The sequence below is a fragment of the Cnephaeus nilssonii genome (assembly GCF_951640355.1).
Source record: "Cnephaeus nilssonii genome assembly, chromosome: 16".
NCBI classification, from domain to species: Eukaryota; Metazoa; Chordata; class Mammalia; order Chiroptera; family Vespertilionidae; genus Cnephaeus; species Cnephaeus nilssonii.
The window spans coordinates 15,941,337-15,954,085 of NC_137087.1; the positions used below are offsets into that span (position 1 = coordinate 15,941,337).

Sequence of the window (12,749 nt, forward strand, 5' to 3'; positions counted from 1 at the left end):
GCAACCGAGGTATGTGCCCTTGAATGGAAATAGACTCTCAGTCCTCGGGCCAATGCTCTAAACCACTGAGCCAAACCAGCCAGGGCTTTATCTCTTTCTTCAAGGTTTATGCTTGTGCACTTCTTGAACCCTACACAACCTCCCAATCCTCAGAATCATTCCTATTGGGCACTGCCACCTGTATTTCCTATTCCATATTGATTTCACTCTACTCACTTTTTATCATATCAACGGCCACAAACATGCAATTTTGCAAAGATATGATATCATCACAAGAAATGATCAAATGCTGAATCTGTGAATACCTGAATAGGTCCTCCACACTCAGTGTTTGACAGATGTCACATATTACTGTGTTGCCCTCAAACATTTACGATATCCTGTGGCATCCCTGTGCATCTGCTGTGGCATCTGGGGGAGCCTCAACACACAGTTTGGGCTGGGGTGGGGGGGGGATTTTGAGAATGAGAATACAGGGTCCCCGGAGGTGGACAGGAGAGATGCTGAGGAGGCTTGGAAAGGCAAGCATCCAGGTCATCACCTGCTGGTCCTCCAAGTGCTGCAACTTTAACCCATGAATTTACTTCTGTACTTAGGAGCTAAGAGCCACAAAGGGGTGCTGAGCAGGTCCCTCACTACGCAGCCTATATAACTCAGTGCAATTTCAGGATTACCAGTTCTTACCACCCCAGTTTACCTTTAGGGTGTGAAAGTCCTCAACTAATTTGCCATATGACTCATTAACCAGGGGAAATCATTTAAGTGAACACTAGCTAAACATTGGCCAAGGTCACCATTTAACCTTCAGGGGAAAATGACCCTCAACCACCTGCATACGGCCAAACTCTGCCACAGGCCCCGGAAATGCCAACACCCCACTCCTGAAATATGTTCAAGGTTGCTTAGCTCAGGGCCTAGAGAGGCCAAGGAAGTGTCAGGAGCCAGTGAAGGAAGAGGGGGCAGGATGGAGGGAATTGATGGAGGGGACGTTCATGGCAAGTAGGGACCAGGAAGGCAGCCCCTGGTGTGGAGTGAGCGGGGGAGCTCCCCTTAGTGACTGTAAGTCAGTCGCCCAAGGCCAACAGGCTGACAAGGAGTGAGGGCCACAGATGCCCAGATGTCAGGCCTCACCTTCTCCAGGACACCCAGCACTTTCTGTTCTTTCAATTAAAGATGCGGATGGGAACCACGTAAAGTGCAGAAGAGTTCAAAGGAAGGGAATTAGTCTTTGTGAAGAAAGATGAACAGAACCCAATTTCTGCCCAGAAACAAGGCCATGGGTATATATACACACACACACACACACACAAACACACACACACACACACACACACACACACACACACACACGTCCTTCAGGGGACACACCACAGACTACAGCAGGGACAGTCTGGGAGAGGCACAACACTGAAGTGAAGGATACTGATGTGTATGGCTTACTTGCAGTTTTACAGCCCATAGTGTTGACATTACTTCACAGCATTTGCTAAGTTGTCCAAAGTCACACAGCACATAGGTGGTGGCAGTGACTCCAAAGCCCTCCTTCTTTCCTTGCTAACTCATCTGCACTACAGACCTAGCCTCCCCACCACCAATCTAAATTCCACAATTCCTTCCTAGGGGCTCAAGATCTGATGTTCTTACAAAGTAAGGAAACGAATCTCTCTTGTCATCTTGCATATGGTCAATCCTATACCTATCACATAACTCCTAACTGCACAATTCTTTTAAAAGTTATTTAAAATATAAAACAATTCTAAGATAAAAATATAACATACATATTTTTACCCTCTCCTTTCAAACAAATGACTTGATTCAGATATTCCTGCTCTATGTGAAATACCATATTTTCCAGCGTATAAGACAACTGGGCATATAGAAGATTTTCCTGGGTTAAAAAGTTGTCTTATACGCCGGAAAATACGGTACTTCCAATATAACTAAATACCTGTGCCCTATCCCATCTACTTCTCTTCCTACCCACCTCCTGGGGTTAGAATATACCATTTCATGTTTGTTTGAATAATTTTACCTCATTTCCTTCATTGTATATTCCATAAACAATATATACTATTAAACATATTTATAAAAGTGGTATCATACCAGAAATATATTTCTGTAACTTGTTTTAACTTAATATTGTGTTTTGAGATTGAGGACTTGTTCATTTATTTTTAACTGTTATATAGAATGCCATTATGAGTAAACTACATTTAATTTTCCTGTTTCCTTACTGAGGGTCAGTTGGCCTGTGTATTAGTCATGTAGGGCTACCACGACAAACTACCTCACAGGAGGGCTAATCGACAGAAATTTATTTTCTCACAGTTCTAGAGGCTGGAAGTCCGAAATCAAGGTGTCAGCAAGGTATGAAGTGGTATTTCAATCTTGTTTTATTTTGTCTTCCCTCAATTAATGCTAAAGTTGAGTATCTCTGTGTTTCTTCAAGAAGAAAACTCAGAACCACCCCTTGATGTTGATGACAAAGGGTAATAGGGCAAGTTATCCATTCAGGTCCTTCCTGGCACTAGGATTCCTCCAGGCCAATTCCTGAGTTGGTTTCCTCTGTGGAGCTGTCTAACTCAAAGAAATCAGTTATGACTGTTTTTCTTCATATCCCAGGTTAGGCTAAGCTCTTCAGTGGAGGTAAAAGGAATCCTATCTAATAAAAGAGTAATATGCAAACTGACCATCACTCCAACACACAAGATGGCTGCCCCCATGTGGACACAAGATGGCCACACAAGATGGCCAGCAGGGGAGGGCAGTTGGGAGGGACCAGGCCTGAAAGGGAGGGCAGTTGTGGGCCATCAGGCCAGCAGGGGAGGGCAGTTGAGAGGGACCAAGCCTGCAAGGGAGGGCAGTTGGGGGCAATCAAGCCTGCAGGGGAGGGCAGTTAGGGGTGAGCAGGCCAGCAGAGGAAGGAAGTTGGGGGCGATCAAGCCTGCAAGGAAGGGCAGTTGGGGGGGACTCAGGCCTGCAGGGGAGAGCAGTTGTGGGGGGACCAGACCTGCAGAGGAGGGAAGTCCTGGATTGTGAGAGGGATGTCCTACCTGGATTGGGCCTTAATGGGCAGTCGGACATCCCTCAAGGGGTCCCAGATTGGAGAGGGTGCAGGCTGGGCTGAGGGACACACACCCCCATGCATGAATTTCATGCACTGGGCCTCTAGTATAAGATAAGACTCTAACTAAGAACCTACAATGTTGTGGTGGAAAAGGCCTTCCCACACAGGCACACACAACAGATACGAGGACAAGTCAAAGAAGCAATATAGACAACTAGACCCATCATTCTGGCTCATGGTCAGCCCTCAGTAAAGGACCCAGGAAGGACCGTGTAATTGTTGGAGTCATTTAATGAACATGGGTTTCATTAAAGGGATGGGGTACGAGGCTGGGCACTGCTGAATGAGCAGGATCTGAATTTCCTAAATTGGGGTAACTGGACAAAGGGGAGCAGAGCCTCAGAACATCCTATGAAGGAATATCATCATCTGGAATACACATCAACGCAGTCCCTGCTCCCAGGCACGGGGAGAAGCAGAACAGCTACTAATGCCTGTTACAGGTCTGTGCTACATACTAGGTGCGTAACGTTTGCAAAACAAACATTATCTCATTTACCTCACAACAACCCTAAGAAGCAGGCACTGTTGTTCTCAGCACTACTTGGAGGCTCAGAGACTAATTTCAGTGGATTGCCCAGGGCCCAGCTGGAAAGCAGCTGCAGCCAGGTGTGAGTGCAGATAGCTCTCCCTCCCAAGAGGATGTTCTTCTACTTCTTCTTTATTTTGTTAATCCTCGCCCGAGGGTATTTTTCCATTGATTTTCAGTGCTAGTGGAACAGAGAGGGAAAGACAGAAATATTGACGTGAGAGAAACACCTCGATTGGTTGTCTCCTGCATGTGCCCCAGCCAGGGCCTGGGCCGGGGAGGAGCCTGCAACCAAGGTACGTGCCCTTGACCAGAATTGAACCCGGGACCTTTTGGTCTGCAGGCCGACGCTCTATCCACTGAGCCAAACAAGCTCGAGCCCAAGACCATGTTCTTAACCTCGCCTCTACCTTCCCCTTTTTAATATTTTAACTGTGGTAAAATACACATAACATAAAACACCAGTTTAGCCATTTTAAGTGTGCAGTTCAGTGGTGTTAAGTACATTCACATTGTTGTGCAACCAACCTTCAGAACTCCTTTCATCTCCCGAAACGGAAACTCTGTCCCCATTAAACAAGAACGCCGTTCTCTCCTCCCCCTTGCTGTCGCTATGGATTTGACTACTCTAGGTTCCACATGTAAGTGGGAACCTACAGTATTGGTCCTTTTGTGACTGCCTTACTTTGCATGGTATAATGTCTTCAAGGTTCATTCATGTTACAGCATTTGTCAGAATCTCCTTCCTTTTTAAGGCTGAATAATATTCTACTCTGCATTTATTTCACATTTTATATATTCATGCATATGTAATTCATTTATTCATCTATCTATTGATGGACAGCTGAACTGCTTCTGCCTTTTGGCTACTGTGACAAATGCTGCTATGACCATGGGTGTGCAAATACATGTTCCAGACCCTGCTCTCAATTCTTCTGGGTGTGCACCCAGACGAGGACCGCGGGGTCACACTGCAGTCCTGTTTTCCATCTTTTGAGGAACTGTCATGCTGCTTTCCGGAGCATTTTGCATTCCCACCAAAGGTTCCAGTTTCTCTGCATCCTCCTAAGTCTCTTTTATACCCCTGCCCGTAAGCAACCTCTCAATGAAATGGCGGTGAAATAAACCATACATCCTCAAACCAAACTGCACCAAAGTGAGAATGCGTTCATGCCAGCTGCCAGCTACCAACCCACAGCAAGATACAGCTGATGCCGAAGAAAACAACCCACCGTCCTCCGCAGGGGAGTGTGCCAGGCAACCACCCGGGTCCCACCACCTGGAGGGGCTGCCCGCGCCCAGGCCTGTCCCGCAGTATCCAGGAAGGACTTGGCAGCAGCCAGGGCTCCACTTCCCCAGGCAGCTCATGACTGCCCCCTCCCCTGGCACGTAGTTTCCTTCCCATCGCCAACATCGCCAGCGATTACACTGAAAAGCTGTGTCAATCGTTTCTTTGTCTGAGGGAAGGATATTTATCATTTCCTTTTCTAAATTTAAAAACATCATAACCAAGCCGTGGGCGTTGGCTTACATTACGCTCTGTAATTTCAGTTAGTGAGTTAATGGGAAAGATGCATTAACATTCTGTTTGCGGTTTAAAATACATATTTACACAGTTTGACTTTTCAGATCCCCAAACTTATAATTTATCCATCATTATGTTCGCTATTCTTTACTCTTAAACATTAACTGCCCTCATTTAGGTGATGAGAGATGGGGAGGCGCTGTGGTGGTTTCTGTGTGGTGGAAAGCCGAGCGACTCAAAGAGTGGCGCTTGCTCGCCCGCTGGCTGGGGCAGGAGCAGGCTCTGGCCCAAATCTCCGTGTTAATGGGTTCACGCAGAGCTCTTGCCTCCAAACATAACAGACAAGGGTGACTGAGCTGGAGCCGTGCGTCAACTCTACCGTTTTGTGTTCAGCGCTAGACAGAGCCACGACCCAGACTGTGCATTCCAAGAGCTCAGATTCCCACCCACGTGGCTGCTGAGGATCCCAGGATACTGGTAAACTTCCTGCTTCTTCTTCCAACTTGCTTCACTATAAAAATAGCTTCACTTTTTACCAGCACATTTAACTTCTCCAACTCATATTTAAGTCACAACATTTCCCTGTATTTCTATGGACAATTGAACAAGTGGAGTATCGCCCAGTAGAAAGGATGCAGGCCTTGGGGTCAGAGAGCTGGGTTCAGATCCCAGCTCTGCCACTTGCCAGCTGGAGAAACGTGGGTGATTTAATGAAATTCTGAGAGTCTCAATGGTTTCATCCATAACAGGAGGAGATAAAAGCTGCCGCGGGAAGAACAGCAGTGTTTGTGTGTCCAGTCTCAGTGCCGGGGCACAGCTGGCTGCAGATCACCCCTCACCTGGTCCTGCTACGATGACACTGTATCAAGGATGGCCAGGAAAGCGCCCTTCCCACCTACAGCCTGTGTGTCTCACTGAATGGCTTTCATCGAGTAGGAACTCGATGGGTGGTGCTTGTTGAATTAACCATAGGGACAGAACAACTGCCATATTACACTAATGAGAACAATTAGGAAGACCTTAGTCTAGAAAGAAAGCCAAAGACTGAGGAAGGATCCCATCAGAATCACACAAGGACAAATAAAAACACTCGTTCGTTTTATTCTAGAAAATGGGGAGGAGGAGAGAATCGTGAAGACTGGGTAAACTAGTGAATTTTAAAACGCAGGAAGAATTATTTTACCGACCTTGTAAAACTTTGTCCTCAGAGCTGGTACAGGCTGAAGTGACTAATATATTCCAAAAAATTTAAAGTAAACTCACCAACACTCCCATAAGGCATTGACCGGCCATTTACAAAACAAATAATTAGGAAATAAGTTGGGTGCCTACCAGACTTACCTTTGGAGGCCTGTGTTTCTCTCCTGCCTGGCTTCCCATTCAGAATCCATGGGCCAGTTCCTCATTTACATTCCCTTCCCCTTGGGGCCTTCCTACTGTTGGCAACTAATTAAATTCCCACCCTCAAGGTCTCAAGATATGCTGTAGTCCCCCCTTACCCACACGGGCTACATTCTAAGACCCCCTGCGGGTTAATGGGTTCATGTAGCGCTCTTGCCACCAAACGTAACAGACAAGAGTGACTGACCTGGAGCCTTGCGTCAACTCTACCATTTTATGTGGATGTCTGAAAACACAGGTGGCACCAAACCCTATATAAACTATGATGTTTCCTATACATACTTACCTATAGTAAAGTTTAATTTATAAATTAGGCACAGTAAGAGATTAAAAACAATAACTAATAATAAAATAGAACAATACACTGTAATAAAAGTTACATGAATAGCTTTGGAACCAGTGTTAAGTAAAATAAGGGTTACTTGAACACAAGCACTGAGCTACCAAGACAGTGGATCTGATAACCCAATGGGCTACTAAGTGATTAATGGTAATGCATACAGCATGTATATGGTGGACAAAGGGATGACTCACGCCCCAGGCAGGACAGAGTAGGATGGTGCAAAATTTCACCACGTTACTCAGAATGACATATGTTTTAAAATGTATAAATTGTTTGCTTTTGAAATTTCCCATGTGATATTTTTGGATAGCAGTTGACCCTGGGTAACTGAAACCATGGAAGGCAAAACTGTGGAAAAGAAGTACTGTAATCTCTCCAAAGAGTAGACACATTTTGCCCTAGTTGGTGTGGCTCGGTGAATACAGCATTGGTCTGTGGACTGAAGGGTCCTGGGTTAGATTCCAGTCAAGGGCACATGCCCAGGTTGCGGACTCCATCCACAGTAGTGGGGTGCAGAAGGTAGTCAATCAGTGATTCTCTCTCATCATTGATATTTCTATCTCTCCCTCTCCCTTCCTCTCTGAAATAAACAAAAAAATATTTTTTTTTAAAAAAAGAGTAGACCCATTTTAATTAAACCCTCCCAGAGAGAAATCGATCCTTCCTGAATCATAGGACAAAGATTGGTAGGAAAGAGGACTATACTTTGGGGGAGGGAGCTTTTCCTTTCTCCAGTCCTGCAGCCCTGTCCTAACGGAGACAGAAGGTGGCTATGGGAGGAGCAGAAAGGCGTGTCCTCCTCGCTGCAGCCCTGTCACCAGCCTCTTCTATGTCACAGCAGCACTGAACCACTGTGCTCCATCAGGCCATGCTACTCTCAAACGTTGGACAAACCAGTCGGTGCCACTGAGCAGCAGCATGATGATTGCTGCCTTATCTTTCTCTCCTTCGGGGCTTCAGCCTGAGCCCCTCTATCATGGGCTCATTGGTCCTGTTTTTGGAATATAGAGGGACAGCTGGCACCCTTCCACATACAGACATTCAGAATCTGAACTCAGTCTCTAAGTTAGTACTTTTCCAGGGTAAAATCTCACTCTCTTTCTATAAATGCTCTGATGGATTAGCTTTGAGAATCCCACCCATCACCCTAAAATGACCCTGTATAACTAGTTTTTCATGGTAGATGGGGAATGCTTTTTCCCTTGGAATAATAACCAGGACAGGGTGTGAAATGCTAATGCTATGCTAGATGGACATCACAAGGTATTTGAGAGCATAAAATAAGTGTCAGAGCCTCTAGGAACCTGAGATAATCCAGTGTGCACTCTACTTTGTAAAGGTTTGAAGGTCACAGGCCTACAATTCTGAGGCCAAAGTAAGTAGCTCTGTTCTACACTGCCTCCCGGGATGAAGACTGCTAGTGCCCAGGGTGTGCTTCTGCGATCACATGAGCATCCCTGTGGAACTCCCCCACCAACACTGGGGTGCACTGGCACACCCCCCTACCCCACCCCCAGGCAGATCTGAATGCCTGCCAACTCTGGGAATGATTTACAGGGCCTGGGAGATGATTTTCCAAGAAAACACTCCATTTAATTGGCCTTTGGTATATCTCCCTGGTGGTGATTTATTTGTCTAGGACAAGCCAAAGAACATCTCTCCCCACCTCTACAAAGCCTCTGATCCCTGGCCCTTCGAGTTCAGCAAGTTTCTGGCCAGAGAATGTTCTTCCTCTCTGCCCACTCAGCAGTTTTTTCTGGTGGTTTGCAATCTCATTTGCTAAATATACCAAGATGCCCTGTACACAGTGGTCTACAGTTCCAGAGTGTGCCTGACTTCCTCTGGCCAGGAGCTTCACTCATAAATCACTGTGCCGGCAGCTGCCATCCATTTATATCCACCACCCACCAGGAATGAGGTTCAAGTTCTTCCACAGTGATGCCTTTTTCATTCAGGACACTCCATGAAAGTAGTACCCTTTCCTCCACCCCCCACCCCACCCCAAAACACAAATAGGCACAGAGAAGGCCCTCAGTGAACACAAATCTGGATGGCAAGTGTGACGAAGTGCATTCTCAGTGCAGGAAGCCAGGGCTTGTCAAATAAACAAGCAGCAAACCGTTTCCTAACCTTGCAGATAGCTTCAGATGTTTACCAGCCCACAGCTGCTTTCTACCAGGCCACGGACATAGCCACGGCCAAGCAGTCCCTGCGAGATTTCCTGGAAGGTGAGCATCTCCCAGAGATAGAAAGGGAAAAGGTGTGGGCTGGCAAGACTTGGACTCTTCTACAAAGGTTTGGAAGGGCGCTCTGGTTGGTTAAACTTAGCCCACTGAGCAGCCCCCACCTGCAATGAAGTGCTCTGAACTCGGCAGTGTGGGCTTTGCTGCGAGGCTGGGCTGGGGTGAGGTCTAGAAGAAAATCAGAATATGTGTTAATTGGTCCCCAGTAGGGAAGCTTGGTGTAAAACATGTCAAGGACAGTTTTGAAACTCGAGAATACTAAATAATGGGATAGGTGGTGTAAAGCATGAGAAGGAGGAGGGGGAAGGAGCTAGTTATTGACCCTCAGGGGTGGGAAGAGCTGCTGAGGGTGGATGCCTGTGTCCTCAACATTCCTGACGGCAAATGGGCTCTCTTCTGGCAACAGTCCTCAGGGCAGGGGGACAGGGCGGGTGCAGGGAAAGAGCCAGGAGCAGCAGGAAAGATGGCAGATGTTTGGGTTACATGGAAACGGATGCCCAGAGCTGAGTCTTCCCTGCAGACCTGGGGGCTTTCCCCTGCAGCACTGTCCTCCCTTGGCCAGAAAGCACATCCACAAGGTGACAGGTGACAGCACAGAGAGTGGTCACGGGACACGGGGTGGGTGGAGCTGAGAGAAGGGAAAATGTCACCTCCTCTGTGGGTTAGGGGCCATGGGCAGTAGAGGGGCCCCTGCCTCCCTGCCAGCCCCCGCAAGGGACATGCTTCAGGAGTGCATGTGTGGGCGAGCCGACTTGATCTTGGTTAGGAAAGAGGCTTTCTCCTCCCAGCTGCTCCAGGGGACTGTAGAAAATACAGTTAAGATTGCATTACCAATTTCTGTTGGCCTAACACAATGAAAACCCATATCTAATTTGCTGTCCACTATCCCCCCAGGCCCCCTTCAGCACTGACTGCTTTCCAAATCTTTCCCTCCCATTGAATATCTGCGTTTCAGATTATTTGTCCCCAGATGTATTAGGATGCATTTACTGCAGCTGAATCTCATCTAGTGATTTCCTGTCCATATGCCTGACAGCTCCAGGTCCCTTTATGCCACATCTCTGTCATTGAGGGGCTTTGTAATACCTCTCCATTTAGGGCAATATGAAGATTTAATTAGCAGAGTCTTTAGAAATTTTCTAAGTTATTTTAAAAAAATGCAGAATGCAGTGACACAACAATCCCTGTGGCACCCCATGGCCTCTGAATCATACCCCATGTCTATCCCCAATGCCACAATGAAGTGGTCCAGCCAGCACACCAAAGACCTTGTTCCATGTCCTTTAATTGTGAAATCAACAATAGGATCCTTGGTCCAGTATAATAAGAATGACATTGAACCAGGACCTCTGTGAAGGAGATTTCAGTCCCAGCTCTGCTAATAGTTGTAAGCTCTGTGACCTTGAGTAAACCACTTCTATATGTTCATTTAGTTAGCAGTGAATATGTTTGCTTTTAGTCTTTGTAAAAGATTTAGGAAAGATATTACCAATTCTAATAACAATGCTAATAATAGCTCATTTTAATTAAGCTACTACTATGTGCCAGAAACATTACATACGTTATTTCTAATCTTCACTGTATACCTATTAAGTTTATGACCTGCATTCTGCAGATTAAAAAAAAAATGAACTGAAAGACTTTAAAGGACTTGCAGAAGGAAGGTCACAATAGCAAAAAGCTCTGACTTGAACTAGTGTCTTTGTGATTCTGGTAAAGCCCTCTGGATGCTAAGAAAGAGGTGGTATTAAAGTCAGGGGCTCCTCCTCCTACGAGCTTTTCCCTAGCTGTTGTCCACACGGTCTCCCTCAGCTCGTAAGGTTGCCTGGGAGCCTACAATGGGCCAGGCCCTCTGCCAGACAAAAAGGTGTCAGCCAGGAGTGAGTTAAGTTTCTCAGAGGTTCACCCCTGAACCTCGTGTTTCTCACAGCATCCAGGTAAGGCAGTGTTACTGGGAAGGATTCTGTGGGCAAATGAATTTGAGAGACAAAGAGTTGAGCAAGATTCAACCAACTTTTTTGATATTACCAGAATGTATATTAGGTTACTCCCAAAGGGGACAGGGGATGCAGCGCTTCCCACCTTATTGAATTGTAGGAAGTTTTGGGTGCAGCATCTCAAAACACCAGTCCTCCCAGGAGCAGCCTCAGGGAAACGCTGCAGGAATGGACCTGAAGGGCACTGGTGCCTTCCAAAGCATCGGCCTTCAGCAAGCTCTTACCCACCTCCGGGTTCCTACAGCACAGCTGTCCACGGGGGCCTTGGCCCTGTGGACTCCATTGCCCTGTGTTATTAGATAGCTCTTCACGTTCATGACTTTACTTGAAAGCTCACAGAAGTCAGAGATGGTGTTTGATTCATCCTTCCTAAGACTTCTCTTTATTTCGTTTTGTCCCACTCTGTATCTCATTTTAATTCCCTTTTCCACCATACACACCCACTCTAATGATAAAATGAGTGCTTGCAAATTGTTTGTGGTTTTGTTTCCATGTGTGTAAAGTATTTAAAGATTTAAGTAGTAATATGTATATGTATATGTGTATATATATATCCTACCTAATAAAATAGTAATATGCAAATTGACCGCACCTTCGCTATGCCCACCGGCCAAAGCCACGCCCACCAGCCAATCAGGGAGAGTATGCAAATTATCCAACAAAGATGGCAGTTAATTTGCATACGCTGAGGGAGGGAGGAGTGAAGACTGAAGACAACTTAGAAGGAAGAGGGAGGAAAAGCGGAAAGCAAGGTGGCTGCCAGAGGGAAAGCCTGGGCGGGGCGGGGCGGGGCGGGCGGCAGCGGCCAGGGGGTGCAGGCACAGCGATCGCAATGGCGGCGGCAGCGGCCGCACATGCGGCGGCAGCGGCCGCTTGCAGGATTCTTCCTGCAAATGGGCTACTAGTATATATATATATATATATATATATATATATATATATATATATATATATTAACTTTAATGTTTTAAAATGTGGATTTGATTGTTATTCAGATATGGTGAGGCCATAGATCAGGAGATGATTGCTATTAAGGAGACAGTTTACTTGAGTTCCCAAGAGGAAGGGGCAAGATACACTATGCAGGGCACAAGGGGAAGCATCAGGTAGGTCAGGAGGCAAAGGGAGCGAGGGCAGAGCCTGAGAAAGAGGCCCTATTGTGGTTTTGTGGGAAGGAATGGGTGAGGCGAGGTGGGAAGCAGGTCCCGTGGGAATGATCTCAGCAGGCTCTGGGCTACGGGGCTTCACTGAGTGGTCTGGCACTGGCTTGGGATGAGTAGGAATTTGCCTCCTGAAGTGTAAGCCAGGTAGAGGATGAACTCTGTATGGGTTAGTTTTCAAATGAAAGGTCTACTCTCAGGTGAGTCATTTGTGATCTCTGACCTGTTTAGCCCCGAGAGGGGGAACATTTTCCTGGTCAGCTAGGCCAGAGCATCAAGAATTCAGAAAAGAAAGAAATGTAGTCTATTAAGTCTAGCCCATGCTGCCAGGCACCCACAATCCTGGCTTCTGATGGCTGCACGGTTCTCCCAGTAGACACCCACAGCAGTCTCCCAGAATTGCCTCCAACTCAAAGCTGCCTTC

At 46.6% G+C, this 12,749-nt stretch overlaps 1 protein-coding gene across 1 annotated transcript in view; it reads right to left on the bottom strand.

Annotated features, from left to right (window-relative positions):
* The window catches only part of LRMDA (leucine rich melanocyte differentiation associated), a 999,120-nt gene that overhangs the window by 393,672 nt on the left and 592,699 nt on the right, over nucleotides 1-12,749 (bottom strand). The window lies entirely within an intron of this gene.